This window comes from Sinocyclocheilus anshuiensis, unplaced genomic scaffold (assembly GCF_001515605.1).
Source record: "Sinocyclocheilus anshuiensis isolate Anshui unplaced genomic scaffold, SAMN03320099.WGS_v1.1 scaffold899, whole genome shotgun sequence".
Taxonomy (NCBI): Eukaryota; Metazoa; Chordata; class Actinopteri; order Cypriniformes; family Cyprinidae; genus Sinocyclocheilus; species Sinocyclocheilus anshuiensis.
In genome coordinates, this window is record NW_015544170.1 from 102384 (window position 1) to 108542 (window position 6159).

Consider the following 6159-nt stretch of genomic DNA (forward strand, 5'->3'; position numbering starts at 1 on the left):
CATAGGCGGGTACCCGAAAGTATAAAAGGGGCATCTGCTGAATACGTCACCAACTTTTGTCTTCGGAGCCGTCTGTCTGTTGAACGTGTGTGAAACATCATCCTGGTGAGTCGAGCAGCGCTTTGAGGAATATGTGCCTCCGTGTTGGGATTCTAACACTTGAGGACATATTCTAACCTTATCATCTTTGTCTCGGCGACCACCAGTGGTGGACAGTAACGAAGTAATTTTACTTTGTTACTGTACTTAAGTACATTTTTCAAGTATCTGTACTCTACTGGAGTAGTTTTATTTTGAGTAACTTTTACTTTTACTTCACTACATTCCAAAGCATAAGATTGTACTTTTTACTTCACTAAATTTCATAAAACTTATCGTTACTCCTTATAATATATCACACGCTCCGAGACGCAGAAGCGGCGTCTGATTCTTTTGTCTTCGGAGCCGTCTGTCTGTTGAACGTGTGTGAAACATCATCCTGGTGAGTCGAGCAGCGCTTTGAGGAATATGTGCCTCCGTGTTGGGATTCTAACACTTGAGGACATATTCTAACCTTTGCGTCTTTGTCTCGGCGACCACGCGCTCTTTGTGATGAATCACTTTAATGCGCTCGGCTCGCGTTTGTTCCTATTCCCGAGGGATGCGGGGCAAAGCGTTCGCGTCTCGGGCCGTTGCTATGGCTCGGTTTATCTCAGCTCACGGCGATTGCTTTGATCTGCGGTGTCCCCATACCCTCGACTATCGGGTTGCCTGATGCCGTGGATATTGCTCGCGTTGCTATAACGATGAAGTGTGAGCACCGATTCGTTTTTAGCTCAGGGTGTGCGAGATCGCGGACTTCACTACATTCCAAAGCATAAGATTGTACTTTTTACTTCACTACAGTTCATAAAACATATCGTTACTCCTTATAATATATCACATGCTCTGACACGCAGAAGTGGTGTCTGATTCAAGAACGAACTGATTCTTTTCAATGAAACTTTTAAGTCGGTTCGCAAATCGCACCAAACGATTCATTCACAAATTAGAATGAACCGATTGCAGCTGTTCTCGAGTCAACAACTGACTGATTCAAATGAACCGTTTAGTGCGAGTCTCCATTGAACTGAATTCACAAGTAAGAATCGGGAGATCTTGTGAGCGTGTGCGCGACTGATGCTGCTAAAAGTAAGTTACTAATGTCGAATTTTAGGATGAATTATTGTAACTGAAAATCATATTTAGGTCAAAACTGTCAGTTGTTTGTGAACTAAATCTGCTGTAAAGGGTGATCTCAGTGTCTCTATGTTTTAGGTAAAAAAAACGAAACATTAAAATAACACAGACTAAATAAAATAACTCATGCACTTTCATATTCCCCGCTGCCATAACATTTTAACGTTATTAAAATGCTACCCATTTAGCCCTATGTGACGTCTGTTTTTATATTGTTTATCAACAGTATAAATTTTTATATTGTTTGGATTAACTAGCCGAGTAGACAGATATGAATGTTTATTCATAACCATACTGAAAATAAGTAAATATTGTTAGCTGATGCTAACTGTCTAGCTAACAAGCTTGCTGGTGCTAAGTTGCGGAAAGTTTTAGATATAAAGTCCAACTATTTTTATTCAACCACCTAGATAGATTACATCTGGGGGAAAATAAAGGATGTGATGTTCAGAACATGGTAATGGTAACTACAGTAATTATCAAAGTGGGAAGTGATGCCCTCTGGGGGCATTTGGCCAGGGGTGTTTTTTACACCACAGACAAGGTTTGAGAAGAAAAAAATCATTATAAAAATATAATTATATTTTCCTTAAAATGTTCTTCCTAACTTCAGGCCATATTCTCATGTCATATATAACTGTGATGTTCTGCAAAACAACAAGCTTTAAAACACTTTTTTCTTACTGGTGAAAATCAGATGGTCAAATCTGTTTTCTCTCAGGTACATCACAGTGTAAGCTTCATAGTGAACATTACTACATCACTCTCGTCAACGTAGTCCATATCAACAACAAAAATATATCTTGACTCCATATAGTGGTTATTTTGGGAAAATCCCAGGTATTTTGAGCAGTAGGATTATAAAAAAAATATGTGCTAATATAAAATTAAACTAAGTAACCTATATAAAATTGCAAAATAAATCTATCAGTACTTTTTTACTTAAGTACATAAAAAATCGATTACTTTTGTACGTTCACTCGAGTAAAATTGAAAAAGGAGTACTTTTACTTTTACTGGAGTAATATTTTACTATACATATCTGTACTTTTACTCAAGTACTTGATTTGTGTACTTCATCCACCACTGGCGACCACGCGCTCTTTGTGATGAATTAGCTGTTAACTTTCTCTCCCAGGGTTCTTCAGTAGTCTAGAGTGGTTACGGGGAATGTTCCTTCCTGTGTTTAGCCAGGTGATAAGTGAACAGTCTCTGCTCAGTGTGTAGCCATCTGTGGATGATTATGCTCCAGTTCAGGCTGTTTTGCTTTGAAATATAGCAGTCTGAGGACAGCTATGTTCTAGCCAGGCATTTATAACTGGGTTTAGTTCCCCTTGGGTACAAACTGTCTCAGGTAAGCACTGAAGCCTTGTTTGGAATCTGCTGTCTGAGGATAGCTGTGTTCCAGCTTGGAGACTGCTCCCCCTTGTGGGGTCTTTAAGTAGTGGTCTCCTTGAGCCCTTGCCTAGACTGCGCTGTCTCCCGTTTGGGTTTTAGGTAGATGGCCCACTTCATGGCCTGGGCGAACTTCAGCCTTATCTGAGGGAAATGCTATTTGAGGATAGCTGTGTCCAGCCACCTAGTGTTATGGCCGTTGCTTGCATCAGGCTTTGATCTGGACTATGGTTTTATGTGTTCGCTCCTTAGCGAATCTATGGTCTGGATCTTACTATGGTCTGGATCTTCCTATTGTGAGCCTCTGGTCAATATATTGATGAATGAAAAGCTAGCCTACTGTGGGACTGACACGGATTGGGGACCTCCTTAGTATAGCCACCTAAGGGTGGTTAAATTTCAGCCATTGCCATGGTAGTTTTAGTGGTTCCCTTTCCTAGAGCCTAGCTATCTGAGGATAGCCATGTGCTAGATCGGTGACAGCCCACTTTTTGTGGTCTGGGTAATCTCAGTTGGTCCACTTCTGGTAGCCTTCCTAGGTGCATGGCTATCTGAGGATATATATGTGCTAGCTCAGGGACTGCTCCCCTTCTTAGGGTTTTAAGTAGCGGTCTCCCTGAGCCCTTGCCTAGAGTGTGCTATCTCCCCTGCTAGGGTTGCAAGTAGATAGCCCACACTTGTGGCATCATAGGAGGGCTTACCGGGATTTTTCAGGCTAGCTGTGTGGGACCAGCTGTTGATAGCTCGGTGATTGCTCCCCTTCTTAGGGTTTTAAGTAGTGGTCTCCTTGAGCCCTACCTAGACAGTGCTGTCTCCCCTGCTAGGGTTGCAAGTAGACAGCCCACTCTTGGTGGTCTGGGTAGTCTCAGTCGGTCCCCTCCTGTTCTACTATTCCTAAAATCCATGTTTATGGTAAGCGTACACGCTAGCTTCTGTGCGCTTTCTAAAATCCACATTGTGGTAAGTGTGCACGCTACGCACCCTGCGCACTTTTCTAAAATCCTGTATGGTATGGGTTACACGCTCGACTTTGTTCCCATTCTCTGAGTTGGTTCTGGCCCCGGTTCTCCTTGGGCCCCACTCCATTTATGTATCTCCGGGGGTACTTCTGAACAGGGCTTCCTCTCATTAAGAGAGTCATTCTTAGGTACATGGCTATCTGAGGATATCAATGTGCTAGCTTAGGGACTGCTCCCCCTTCTTGGGGTTTTAAGTAGCGGTCTCCCTGAGCCCTTGCCTAGACAGTGCTATCTCCCCTGCTAGGGTCATAAGTAGATAGCCCACTCTCTGTGGTCTGGGCAGCTTCACAGGTAGGTTTACCAGGGGTTTTAGTTTTTGGTCCTGTAGCCCCTTCCTAGGGATATAGCTATCTGTGGATAGCTATGTGACTGCTCCCCATCCTAGGGATTTTAACAAGCAGTCTCCCTGAGCCCTGGCTTAGACAGTGCTATCTCCCCTGTGGGGTTTAAGCAGATAGTCATTCACTTGGTCTGGACAGCTCTTTAGGAAGGTCCTTTTCATAAGACCCTTTGGATATAGCTATCTGCGGATAGCTGTGTCCTTGCTGGGATTGTTGGTGGCAATCTTGAGAACTCCTCTAGGCTTCCAGCCTCTCAGTGGTCTTATGTATCTGGCTACTATTGCTCACATAGCATAGCTATCTGAGGATGGCTGTGTTCTTAGCTTGGTTAGGGTGTTCAACCTTATCTGGTATCGGGCTCCCTCTTTTTACCAAGTTATGTGAGCGGTGAGCGGCCCGAGGCATCAATGGCTTGGCCCCTTTCTGAGGAAAGGTTTGGTGTATGTCTGTCACCTCCTTGGCGCTCTCTCACCAGGTGGACAGGCATGCGCCTCGGCATGGCGTGATTGGATATCGTTCCCCAAAGTGTCCACCAGGACGCAGCGTTGAGTTCCCTAGAAGGGGAACGTCTCGGGTTACTCATGTAACCATGGTTCCAAGAGAGGGAACGAGACGCTGCGTCCCTTTGCCATGCCTTCGGCCTGCCTGTTTACGTCTCCTCAGACAACTGATTTGGTGACATATTCAGCAGGTGACCCTTTTATACTTTCGGGTACCCATCTATGACGTCATGGGCCACGTGGACCAATAGGATTGGAGTTGTTTTACGCATGCTTCATGTACCGGTCACGCAGACAGCGTTCCCCAAAGTGTCCACCAGGACGCAGCGTCTCATTCCCTCTCGGGGAACCATGGTTACATGAGTAACCCGAGACGTTTTCTGCGCACACATCTGAAGCGCTCGCACGCACACAGACAGCCGCATCTACACCGCGCGAATACTTATTGAGCTCTCTTCCGCTTTTTTGTGCATGGATGAATAAACACAGACAAAATTACATAAACATGCGCGTTTTGGCGAATATCCTAGTAAACACAGTCGGTTAGGCATATGTCTTAACGTAAACCGTTGATAAAGAAAAGGCATGTGTATCAGTAGGCCTATATTAAATCCATGCTTCGTTCTTAAAGTTTGAATGAGAGCAAGCATGATTCTGATTGGATTTGGTAGCTATTTAAATTTTGCCCTTTTCCTCACACAAAGCTATTGAATGCTTTCAGAAGATTTAGAATATAGTCTCCTGAGTCATGCAGACTACATTTATTGTGCTTTTATAATGTTTTTTTTGTTGTTGTTCTTTTCAGGGCTTGACAGTCCCTGGTGACTGTAAGTTTTCATTTTATCAGCATTCTGCAGCAACATTCTGTTGAACTATTTTGCTAAATTTCTGTGTTCCAAGGAAGAAATTAAGTTAATTTCTTGTCAATTTCAAGTTGTATTAGGAATGACAGGAGAGTGAGAAAAAGATGACAATTTTCCTTTTTGAGTGAACTAATTTTTGCACTTGGACAAACATACAAACAATCAATAAATCAACCAATAAATAAAAATACAAAAAATGGGACTATGTTATTAAAGCAGTGGTGCATCAGGTAGTTATTAGAGTCTGGCCTGCTACATGTCCTGTGCACTCCTCACCCTTTCCTCAATTTTACAGTTGTCTTTCTGGCCTAAAAATAAAAGGCTGAAAACCCCACAGATCAATTTAAAAGGATAGTTCAACGAAAATGGAAGTTCTGTCATCATTTAATCACCCTTAAGTTGTTCCAAACCTTTATGAAATTCTTTCTTCTGCTGAACACAAAATAAGGTATTTTGAAGAATGTAACCAAACAGTTTCTGGTCCCCAATTACTTCCACAGTATTTTTCATTGAAATCAATGGGGACCAACAACTGTTTGGTTAATCATATTCTTAAAAATATATTATTTTGTGTTCAACCAAATAAAAAATAAATAAAATCATGCAAGTTTGGAACAACTTGAGGGTGAGTAACTGACAGAATTTCCATTGTCGGTGAGCTATCCCTAAAAAGGCTAATTAAAAGCAAAATTCTGTTTTTGGTTTACAAAAATGACATACTGCGAGGCTGAACTGCTGTAAAAGCAATGTGTATTGAAATGCCATGAAGTCTTGATTAATTTCCATCTCTGAAACAGAAGTTAGGAGTAGTTTTTTTTTTTTT